The sequence below is a fragment of the Dasypus novemcinctus genome, chromosome 2 (genome assembly GCF_030445035.2).
Source record: "Dasypus novemcinctus isolate mDasNov1 chromosome 2, mDasNov1.1.hap2, whole genome shotgun sequence".
In the NCBI taxonomy this organism is placed as follows: domain Eukaryota; kingdom Metazoa; phylum Chordata; class Mammalia; order Cingulata; family Dasypodidae; genus Dasypus; species Dasypus novemcinctus.
In genome coordinates this window covers 79,878,067-79,890,142 of record NC_080674.1, presented here as the reverse complement: position 1 = coordinate 79,890,142, position 12,076 = coordinate 79,878,067, and the positions used below count along the sequence as shown (strand labels likewise).

General features: G+C 40.2%; 1 protein-coding gene and 1 non-coding gene across 2 annotated transcripts in view; one reads left to right on the top strand and one right to left on the bottom strand.

Moving 5' to 3' along the window:
* Nucleotides 1-12,076, top strand: part of LHFPL2 (LHFPL tetraspan subfamily member 2) — a 178,778-nt gene that overhangs the window by 86,484 nt on the left and 80,218 nt on the right. The gene's annotated exons all lie outside the window — the stretch shown is intronic.
* LOC111760851 (U6 spliceosomal RNA) lies at nucleotides 164-270 on the bottom strand. Its single transcript, XR_002794429.1, has one exon. It is a non-coding gene; the product is annotated as a U6 spliceosomal RNA (small nuclear RNA).

Here is a 12,076-nt window from a genome sequence, read left to right as displayed (position 1 = left end):
TGTAAAGGAGCTCATGAAGGTTCATAAGTGGTTTTGAATTTAATGCTTTAATTTCCATGCTTCGATTCTGACATACCTTGTTCTGTCACCATTGATAAACATATTTCAAAGCTCTTTATAATGGACGTGGCCAATTTTAAATTTGTCTTTTCCTTTTTTTTTTTTTAATATGGAACGCTTCACGAATTTGCATGCCATCCTTGTGCAGGGGCCATGCTAATCTTCTCTGTATCGTTCCAATTTTAGTATATGTGCTGCCGAAGCGAGCACTGTCTTTTCTTTTGAGCTTCTTTGTGGACCATTTCCCTGTTTGTTAGCATTTCTTTCAGAAAGGGGACATAGAGATGGCCAATTCAAGTTACCCAGTTTTATTACTTGATGATGGCTCAGGTACAATTGCCTGAATAAAAGTAGGAAAAAATTGGCTAATGTGTGATTTATGATTAACTCTACATTCCAATTTATAAAGGTCATTTTGTGAAAATATTAGTAAAATAATAAGGGTTGACTGATCTTCTACAATATGAATTCAAAAAAATCAAGGCAGTGGAAAGTTAAATAATTGTCTCCAAAGACTTTGGTCCAGCACTGGTTTTTTAAGAGAGAGAATGCTGTGCAACTAAATCTGTTTTCAGTTAGAGCTCAGGTTCTCTAGGGGCCTTGTTATGAGCTTGAGGATGAAGCTCAGACTAAGGACCCCAGGACCTGGTATGGATTTGGGATCAACTTGCACCTTCTCCAGGCAGGGCTGCCAAGTGCTGGGTATTAACACAGAGTTTTTTACAGACACCATCTCATTTGTAGAAAGGAGATTCTCTTAGCTTACAGATTTTGGTGAAGGAAAAATTGCTCTTGCATTGTAAATCAACCTCTTGACATTGCCATTATTATTAAATTGCTCTAACAACCACTACTGTTTGGGTTAGATTAGGAAGTTTGGTTCTTTTTTAAAAAGGAACTGTAAACACTTGTGAGTTGTGAAATCATTTGAGCAAAGTTCATTTTCATGGGAAAGCCATGGCTGACCTGACACTTGGGTGTCTGAGCAGACTAATAATTGCCACCATTTCCAAATGGATAATCTTTAACTCTTTGTTCAATATTTATTTAGTGGGGTGGGAGAAACCGATTTCCTAGTAATGAATATTATTAATTTCAAAGGGGAACAGATGTAGCTCAAGTGGTTGAGCACCTGCTTCCCATGTGCAGGGTCCTGGATTTGATCCCCAGTACCTCCTAGAAACAAAGCAAACAAACAAATGAGAAGGCCAGCTCTCTTTGGGGAGTGGATGTAGCTTAGTGGTTAAGCACCTGCTTCCCATGTACGAGATCCTGGATTCAATCCTTAGGACCTCCTTAAAAAAAAATAAAAAATAGCTTTTCCTATTTGTTGCAAATGAAAGATTTATTATATGTGGTTTTTGGAACCCCGTGTTTATGAAACTGCTTAAAATTGGTTAATAGTAATGCTTTGCCATGTATTGTTCAGTTCTAGAATTTTAGATACCTGTCAGCCAGGTGACACTGGGATTGGTTGTGGGATCTTTTTTTGCTCATACAGTTCTATGAGTGAAAATATTCTCAGTAGAGACAGGTCTGTGCTGGTGAGGAGTGTATTTCCACTCATAGGCACTGCCTACTTGAGTGGAAATAGGACTGACTGACATTCTGCCCGTTATGTGAGGAGTTGCACAGGAAAACCCAAGTTAAGTGGCACCATATTTCCCATGATTCCATTGATGGTTTAGTCCACCATTGTGGGGTGGCACCCTGAATCCCTGCCAGGCTGGTATGTTTAATCCACTCTGGGGTAAAGTCACTTCCTCTCTGCCAGTCCTTCAAGAACCATGTTGTGTTTTCCCTTAAAAATCTCATGCTGAAGATTTAACCAGATAAAACCAGTCTTCTTGTATCTTTTTTTAAGTTGTGAATTCATCTCATACAAATTCAGTAAAACTTCACCAAGTTACACAGATAGAAGAATGGCCATTTTGAATCAGGAGTTTGAATTATGGAGAATTATGGTTCTACTTTCTGTTATGTACAGTAACGCCTATGAATTTTGTGGAAGATTTCTCTTCAGCAAGGAAAGCCATTGCAGCGTGGGGCGTCCTGCAGGCCAAGGCTGAGGTCCCCCCTCTGCTGGACACAGACCTGGGCTGGGTTACCCATCTGTGTTGTGAGTTGGCTGTGTGATGTGGGGTGCATTTCTTTACTTCATGGAGCAACGATTTTCTCTACTTATGGATAATCCCTGCCTCCTGGGATGTTTGGGAAGATTGAGTGAGATAGATGAAATTATGGATTGTGGGTGGTGCATATTAAACAATGAGTAGTCCCTGCTGGTGGACAGGGGGTGTCTTGCAAGAGTACCAGACAGAATCTGAGGAACTGCTCTACCAGATTACTGTTATGTGTCTTTGGACCAATCTCTTACTCCCGTGCCTCACTGATGAAGTGGCGAGATAATATCTGCTCTTTTGCTGCCCTACTCACACTGTGGGAATTGTGAGAATTCTTTGAAGAGCGTGAATTTTTAAAAATCTAGTTAGAATTTCTGGACTTGAATCCTAGCTCTACCCCTTATAATTTAAGTGTATGACCTTCAGCAAGTTACTAACATACTCTCTGGCTCTCACCTATATCTGAGCTGAGACTGAGGCATGCTGTGAGTTTACATGACATACTGTGTGGACCGTGGGTATATGGAAGTAGCATCTAGAAAGTCTCAATTAATATGCCGGTATAGCTTCTGGGACACAAGAAGGGAAACAGAGAATCTGACTTGAAAAAATTATCCAGAGTTTGGTTTGGATATCCAGATTTTATCCAGGGAAGATAATCATTTTCCTGAATAAACTAAAGGTGACCTTGTTCTGCAAGATGGAACTCCCTCATTGAACGAGTACAGCATTGGGAGTTAGTCTTCCTGGGTTTTCTTCATAAGTGAACTGAGGGCCAGGTCTTCATCTGGGGCAATTCTTAATTGCCTCTACCTCACAACCAACAGGCAGGATGGGAACTCACACTGTATTTTTCAGTGAAATGTACTTTTCCTTGATGATTGCTGACTTTGACATTTGATGCAGCCACATTTTGTAATGGTGCAGGAGGTACGTTTAGGAACTGTCATCTAGGAGAAAATGACTTTTAGTTATCCATAATGAATCAGCATTCTCTTCTTACTGTATCAGAAACACAGAGATAAATTCCCAAGGGAAAAATTGCTGGCTAGATGCTTAAGTTGTAACCAGTGTCTGTAAGAAACATGAGAAGTTAATAATACACTTCATGTTATCAGTATTTTTTGTTTCACTGTTTGGCACTTACATGCTTTCTAAGAGGTGGTGGGGAGAATATTTCACTGAGAATCGGACTGGTCAGGGTTTGAGTCCTGGCCATGTCACCAGCTCTCTGATTCTGTTCCTGTATAGCTGGTGCCAGCCTCTTTCCTTGTAAAATTCTTCCTTTGTAAGTGCTTGATCTGCAATACCTCTACTCTCTCACATGATAAACATAGCGAATACTTTGCCATCCCTATTCTTTTCCAGAGTAGGTTAATGAATGAGAGAGCCTGGTTTCTGGTCCTGGAATTAAGTCTGGCATTAGACAGGATTAAAGTATCTGTATTAACTAGAAACTGTTATCAAATTTCATGAAGAACCTTTAGCTGAGGAAAGGCAGCTTTTCCTCATACAGGCTTTAACTTACAACATAGAGGTTCTTAAATTCCAGTATTAGAGTATAGAATTCATTTACACTGTCAGCTTTGAAGCAGTTAATAGCAGAGGGGAGGCACTTAATAAGAGAGGATGTAATAGTCTCTCCCTTTATTGAGTGAAAAGTGAACCAAATGTATGGTCTTTGGATAAGAAAATGATAACATAGCTAAGTTGAAATATACCTGTTTTCAAGACTTTAAAAAAAAAAAGGAAGCAAAGTTAAAGTAATTAAATATGTTAAAATTTCAAAGTGAATGTAGTTTGATTTATTTTTCTACTTTTATTTCACTAAGAAGACCACCTAGACCCATGCCTATCCTGGGAGAAGCATTCTTTCTCTGAAAAGTTGCTTCTCTTAGCAGACCGCAAACTTGAGGAGGGCAGGTTCTGAGTCTTATTACATCCTTGGTGTCCAGAGCAATGTGTGATACATTGTAGGTGCTTGGTGAATATTGGTTGAGTAGAGGGGGATGAATGGTGGTTAGACCACAGAGCTGGTTTTATAGTGTTCTCTAAAGATAAGCCTATTTCTGATACATTATACAGTTATATGTGCTCATTAAATGTTTGGCAAATGGAAGAGTGAATGTGGGCTTAAATATCACTTCCAATTTATAAAGGAGTTTATGAGCCACTTATAACTTTGGAAGTCATGGAGATTCTTTTAAGCAGGGAAGTGGTGTTGAATGTTAGGGCGGTACCGCTAGAGGCAGGTTGACCAGAGGCGGGGAGGCCAGGTGGGAAGGTGTCACTGGGAAGAAATGACGAGGGTTAAAGGAAAGGGAGGCGGAGTGGGGTGGGCAGGGCTGTATCTAACCGATGAAGGAGGTTCCTCGAGTTAGCCTGGGTCAGTCAAAGAGGCAGCTCTGGCATAGGAAGGGTGGGGTTATCAAAGCATCAAGGACTAAGAATAAATGCTAAGAGAATAACCTCAGTTCTTTTGAGAAGTAGGAGGAAAAGTCATTGCTTTGAGGGAGGCACTGAAGCTGGGGGCTTAAGAAGAATGGGTGTTTACCTAAGTGTAAACGTTTTCTGAGTGCTGATATGGCCAGAGTATGCTCTTTACTGTGAATTCTGTTCATCTCTTTAATGGATTATTCCACAGAGATATTCTGGCTTTCATATCAATAAAAGCATAGTTTTGTTGTGGTCGAATGCTCAAGTCTATGAAAAAGGCTCTGTCCAAATCTGCCAGCAGGCAGTTTTGGTTCTAGTTGGTAATTCCTATCATTCTTCCATTTACATAAAGAACTCCCATGATCCTTACATAGAAAACTTTTTTTTCTTTTCTTTTTTTACTTTAATGATCCAATTTTAAAATTGCTTCTTGAAAGGAAGGAGATTGACTGAACTTGGGTGAGTAAATATATACTGGGATGGTAAATATTAACTTTGAATATCCTTTCCTTTTGTGTATATTTTTGTTCAGTTTTAAAAAATATTTCCAGAAAGTTGGGCTCTTATTGGTGGTATATGAGAGGGCTTGGTTTTTTTCACACTCTAATCAGCAGTGAGTTGTCCTCTGACTCATAAATCTTTGCCAGTTTGGGAGGAGAGAATGTTATTTTATTTTAATTTTCACTGTTTTGATTATTAGTAAAATGGAATATTTTCCATATACACAATAGCCATTTATATTTATCTTCTGTGAATTATCTGCTCATGCCCTTCCTTTCAGGTCAAGATGTCATTTATGACCATGGTGGCATGGTGACCTTGTCTCATTTTCCTAGAAGATGTTATTAGGATGCCTAACTCTACACATATTAGCTGCTCAGGAATGTTAATTGCATACATTGCCCTACGTTTGAGGGAAATCGCATGTGGACGTGTCAAATAGAGCACACCTCGAATGTCCAGTGTGGTTTCTCTGTTGGTGTCAGCATCTGGAAGTCCAGCCTTAACAAGTGAGCACCCCTGTCTCATCTACCCCATACCTTGTGGGCCCCAAGTCGTCACTCTGCATCCTCTCCTGGCACTTCTAATTCCCTGACCAATCATACAAAGTATAATTCCTGTTGCCAGAAGGGTAATAATAAACAGGCACAACATGTTGGCACATAATAGAATGCTCATTGACCCTATGACATGCTTCTTACCTGTGTCCTAACTCTCCCTTCTCAGGCGGCTTGGCTGATTACTTTTCTCTTGCCTACCCCTTAATGGTTGTTTCCAGGTAGTCCCCAGCCTCTTCTCTCCTTCATCTCCTTGCCTTCTCGGAAGGGTCTAGCCATTCCGTGGCTTCAGCTGCCTGTGAGTGACAGGCCTAACCCCTCCAGACCACACCTCTCCAGGCTGCAGATCCATGCAGCCAGGCATTTCTAATGCAGCGTGCCCCAAAGTGAACCTATACCCCCATCCCTGACTGGCCCTGTGGCCTGGATTCCCTCTTCAAGTAAAAAGGTTTCCATCTCTACCCACCGGCCACCTTAGCCAAAACCCTTCTTCTCCTTCGCTGCCTACACACCTTTGATTATATGATGCGCTGTCAGTTCTACCTCCTTAACATCCATTCCTTCATCTCCACCCTGTTCCTACTGCCATAGTCATAAATGAGAGCCCCAGAGCAATACTTTGTTCAGTTAAAGGGTTTTTTATTTGAGGTCTTGAAATTTTTTCATTGGATCTTAATTATTTCCATATTGCACTGTGTATTGTTTTTATAATGTTGGAATTATACTTTACTAGCTAGTTTTTCAACTTACCTCCCAGGGAACTCAGACAAGAAATAAAAATATTTTCATAAGATTCTTTGAGGGAGTAAAATTATTAGTTTTGAAAATGAAAATCTGGCAAGTTGTCTCCTAAGGATAGGAAGACTTCATTTAGATAGCAAAATATCCTGTTCCAGGGGTACGTTTTTTTCAGGGCTTATTGGAAATATACTGGGAAGAAAGGAATGGAAATTTAATACCATGGAAGTTGGAAACAGCCACTAATATCCAATCAGTTTTTAGAATACATCTAACACACTAATTCCTAGAGATTTAAGACAGGGCTTAAAGGAGGTTGTCAGGCTCATTATGAACATGACATAGAACTGTTCTTCAGCACAAATTTGCATGGCACTATTTTATTTACTGCGAATATTTACTATACTTGAATTTGGGCCATCCCGGTAGGTCGGCCTTGTCCCTTGCTTGGACCAAAAGAGAGCCTTCAGGTACTGGGTGCTCCCTGTAAGCAAGTGTTGGGAGGGTACCCGTGGGACACCAAGAGTGTCTACTGCCTGCACTGTTTTTTAACATGTTTAACATTGACAGACAAGTTTGCCTGAGGGAGGTGCTCAGAAACAAAACACATGCAGAGATTGCTAGTGAAATGAACTTAAAAAATTGTGTCAGTGCCTGATAGATGTTGGAGTGAATTTAAAAGTTTGAATTTGATACCACTGATCTGGAAATGGGAAATGGAAGATGTGGGGAGAATCTCTGAGAGAGATCTAGATGTTGTTCCCAGAATGACACATCTTTTCTCAGTAACAAATGCTGATGAGCCATAACAAAACAAATGGAACAGCTGGATGGCCAGGGTTCCCTATAGGGCTGGGGTTTCCTCATTGCTAATCAGCCTACAGAATTAAAACTAGGTCCAAAAGGAAATTACGATATTTTTTCCATGCGCTCAAATCTGGAAGAAAACAAAACACTGACAGGAATTTGTGACTGGCCAAATCTGAACAGAGCCACCTTCATTACTTTGGGAAATTCCTGGTGAAGAAAAGAAGGTAGAATCCAGTGCCATTAGTGGGCCTTTCAAAACAAAACAAAACACCCTTTTCTATTCCTTTCTGTTATTCTAAATCAAAAGTCTTGGTGACACATCTTAACATGGAAAATGCATTCTAATATTCTGTTGGCTGTTCTGTTATTGTCCTTTTAAGGGTGAGGGGATTAGATCTTGAAGCTATCAGACATCTAATCATTTAGGCCTATTGTATGATGCTGGAGAAACAAAGAGGACAGTGTCCTTGTTCTTAAAGAGCTCCTGATCCAGCAGGGAGCAGAGCAGTCACTACCACTATGAGAAACACCACAGGAATGCTAGTAACGAATTTTATTGTGGACAGAGGAAAGAACAGTTAATTCTGCTGGAGCTGCCCAGAGCTACAGCATTTGAATTGGACTTTAAAGATGCCCAGGTGAGAAGTCTAGGTGGAGACAAGAGTGAGCAAAGGCGCAGCGGGCAGGTGCAGGACCTGGTCAGGAAGCAGTGGGCAGTTTGGTGTGTGAGGCTGCGAGGGCAGGCAGAAGAGGCAGCCTGTGAAAGGTCCTGATGCCTTGCGCCCGCTTTCACTGTCTCTCCCACCCTGTCAGAAGAGTGTGCCACATCTGGTTGAACCATCTCTGTTCACTCATGTGCAGATTCCCAACAAAGAACCTGCCATTTTAGAAACCACATAGACCCTGGATGATGGCTGGAGCTTGGAGAACCTGTATGGGTTCAGAGTCCCAAAGATGAAGCCAGTTTGTTACATGGTAGTGAAAGGGACATGTGCTAAGGGGTCGATGTGTGAGCTTATATAGCCTGTGTTGATGAAGGGGAAATGGATGTGCTTCATGCAGATGGTCAATATTATACACAAAATAAGTTACTTACCCTCTATTCGCCATGTGTTTTTCTCTTCTTCCAACAAACCCCAGGTGTTGTACATTTCTGGAAAGATCCAGCTATATCTGTGAGTGCGTAGCCTGGGTGTGGTTCTTGCTCTGCAGTCATTGTCGCATTGTCGTACAGCATTGGTGTGCTGGTGCTTTTGGCCGTTCTTGAGGAGCGCCCTCGTCTAAGAATCCTTCAGTCATGGATTGAAAGGGTTTCCCCCCCCCCCCCCCATATTATGTGAAGGCAACTGAATTCTTTTAGTTGTCATCTTTATTTTTTGTTCCTGATGGAATAGCTATCTTGGTAGAGAGAAAGAAAATGCAGTGTGGTGTCCGGTCCTGGAGCTTTTAAAAACTCAGGGTGAATTAGAAGCAAGACTGAAGATGACTCCCAGATACCTGTCCAGTAACCCCGAGGAAGGTGGATTGGGTTGCCCTCTTCTCTGAATCTTGGCCTGACTAACCTCATGCTGCTGAAATTCCAAATTGCAGTTAAGACCTTGGCATTCATCCTTTCTCAGAAAGCTCCCCAGTGTCTTGGCTACAGAACTCTTCTAAGCAGTCACCTTTTTTATTTTTTAAGCTGACCAGGGTAGTCATGTTTCTTTCTTACTTAGGAATTTCTGCTTCCTCTTTTGTCATTCAGTAAGTATTTTTTTCCCCCATGGAATTTCCCATACCTCTGTAGATTCACTTTTATTCCATCTTTTGAAATCATAATCAGGCTTCCAGAAGATTTCACAACATGAGATCATTTGTATTTGGGAGAAAAAAAAACAAACAGTGTTTGACTAAAGAAAGAAATGTTAGGATTTCTTGTGTCTAATTGACTACTGATGGCTTTGGGTGACTCATTGTCCCTTAGTGAATGAGCATAAGGATAATCAATTCTAAGAAGTTCCTCCAGCAGCCAGATGCTTGGCTCTCTCTCTAGGCTCCTCTGTCATGTTCTCTAATGCAAGAGTAACTACAAAAGCAAATCGAATCTTTTTCAGTCTGGCTTTAGGCATCCAAAATTGCATCATGCCTTCACTGTGTACAGGGTAATGTTCTCCATGTGCAAGGACTGTGCTTGGGGTTTGGTCCCTGAATGTGAGGAGTCTGCTCTCAGTTGTGTGGGTGGGTTCAGAGTGGTGGCCAACAGGCAGGTGTGAAGGAGATGCATTGGATTTGCAAGCAGAGTGGCTTATCAGTGGTCCCTTAGACCCTGGATGAAAAACAGCCTTCTCTCTCCTGTTCTATACTATAATAATATCTTCACTGAATTTAAAAGTTGCCAAGTTTAGTCAGAGTGAATCTATTTTTAATATATATTTTTATTAGAGAAGTTGTGAGCATGCATAACAATCATGCATAATGTGCAGAATTTCCATACATCACCCCTCTACCAATAACTTGCATTGTTGTGGAACATTTGTTACAGATTATAAAAGAATATCTTTAGATATTACCACTATGATCTACAGCGTACACTTAGTATATTTTTTTCCATACACTCCCTATTGTTGACACCATGTATTAGTATTAAATAATAGTTCATTGAGAACACTTACATATTTGTACTGTTAACCACAGGCTATCATCCACCACATTGTTCACTGTGTTATACAGCCCTATGCCTTCTACAGTCTATCCAAAATGTATACTCAGTGGCTTTCACTTTCATCAGAGTTGTACAGTCATCATCTCAATAAACCAGTAAACTTTTTAATGATTTCCTTAGTCCGAAAGAAAATTTTCTGTACCCCCCTATTGACCCTTAGCGTTGATATAGTATCTTGACATTTATGCAAGAATATTACAATATTGCTATTAACTATAGTCCATAAGTTATATTAAGTGTATTTTTCCCATGCATCACCATATTCTTACCCCCTTGAAATAGTGATGTACATTTGTCTAGTTCATAGAAGAACATTCTTGTATTTATACTATTAACCACAATTCTTGTCCACCTGTGGGTTCACTGTGTTACTCAGTCCCTAATTACTCTCTAGCTTTCTTTCAGTTGACATATATGCCTCTAAACTTCCCCTTTCAGTCACAATCCCACTTATAAACCAGCCATGTTAGTTATACCCACTATACCGTGTTACCATCAACTCTATCCATTTCCATACCTTTACAGTCAAGCTAATTAAAAATGCTCATGCATTAAGCATCAGTACCCCTTCTCAGCCCTCCTCCTATCTCCTAGTAACCTGTACTCCAGAGTTTAATGCCATGTTTGTTCTTGACATTCGTATTAGCGAGCCCATACAATATTTGTCTTTTTGTGTCTTCTGATTTATTTCACTTAGCATAAAATCCTCAAGGTTCGTTGATGTTGTCATATGTGTCCCAATTTCATTTCTTCTTCTAACAGCATAGTATTCCATTGTATGTATACACCATATTTTGTTTATCCATTCTTCTGTTGTTGGATACATGGGTTGTTTCTATCTTTTGGCAATTGTGAGTAATGTCACTTATGAACATCAATGTGCAAATGTCTTTTCATTTCACTGTTTTCAGTTCTTCTGGATATATTCCTAGTAGAGGGATTGCCGGGTCATACGGCAGTTCTATGTTTAGCTTCCTGAGGAACTGCCATACTCTTGCACAGAGGCTGCACAACAGAGTGAGTGTTATGCTCATTCTGTAGGAATCAAGATTTCCGTCAGTGTTTAAAAGAGAATGTATATGAAGAAAAAGGCCCCAAGTCTTTGTGTATACAATCTTTAGTAAGATTTTCTAGGAGTAATCAACATTGTTTTGAGCAGAAATTTCTTTTTCTAATTACCTAAGAGAGAGAGCTGTGGTGACCTTTATTTTTATAATCCAAATTCAGGCAAATTTCTACATATTAGTGGATATTTTATATATCTATGTAGCATTTCTGGGGCATTTAATAAGATAACAAGACAAATTATGCTAAACTGGAACTGTTTCAAGAATCCAGGATTCTTGACCAGGCTTTCCAAAATCGTGTTACAGGACAATGGAGGATCAGTTTCTATAAATTTATTTGATAATCATTAAACAAAGCTAAACAGGGTTTATTTTTATGACAGGACTTCTCAGAGACTTTAACATGCGAATGTGTACAGTAGTTCTTCAAGGGACTACTTTCAGTATTTGTCCTGGGATCCCTTTGATCTCACAGCACCTATGACTGTCTTCCGGAGCTCATACTTGACCAGACACAGCTGTGGAGATGCTGATGTGGTAGATTAAATATGGGCACAAAGTTTTTTTTAGCTCTTCCCCTCAAGAACTGGAGTCTTATTCCCCTTCCCCTTAAATCTGCTTTGAATGATAAAATGTGGCAGCCATGTTGTGTGAGTTGCAGAGCTTAGAACTCAGGAGACCTAGAATTTTCTTCCTTTGCCCTCTTGGAGTACTGCCCTGAGACCTCCGTATAAGGAAGCTGGTCTGGCCTAAAAGAGAATGAGAAGCCTTGTGGAGCAGAGCCAAGGGGACTGCTGGATGTCAACATAGCCCTCTTAAGAGGGCCTTTCAGCATAGCTGACCTAGCTGAAAGCAGCACCTAAGTGAGCCCAGGGAAACCAGCAGGATCGTGAGAAATAATAAATCATTGTTCTAAGCCACTAAACTTTAAAATTTTTGTTGTGGTAACACATATATAACATAATGTTGCCATTTAACCATTTTTAGGTGTAAAATTAAGTGGCATTAATTGCATTTACAATGTTGTGCTATCATCACCACCCATTACCAAAACTTTTTCATCACCCAGTACTCATTTAGCGA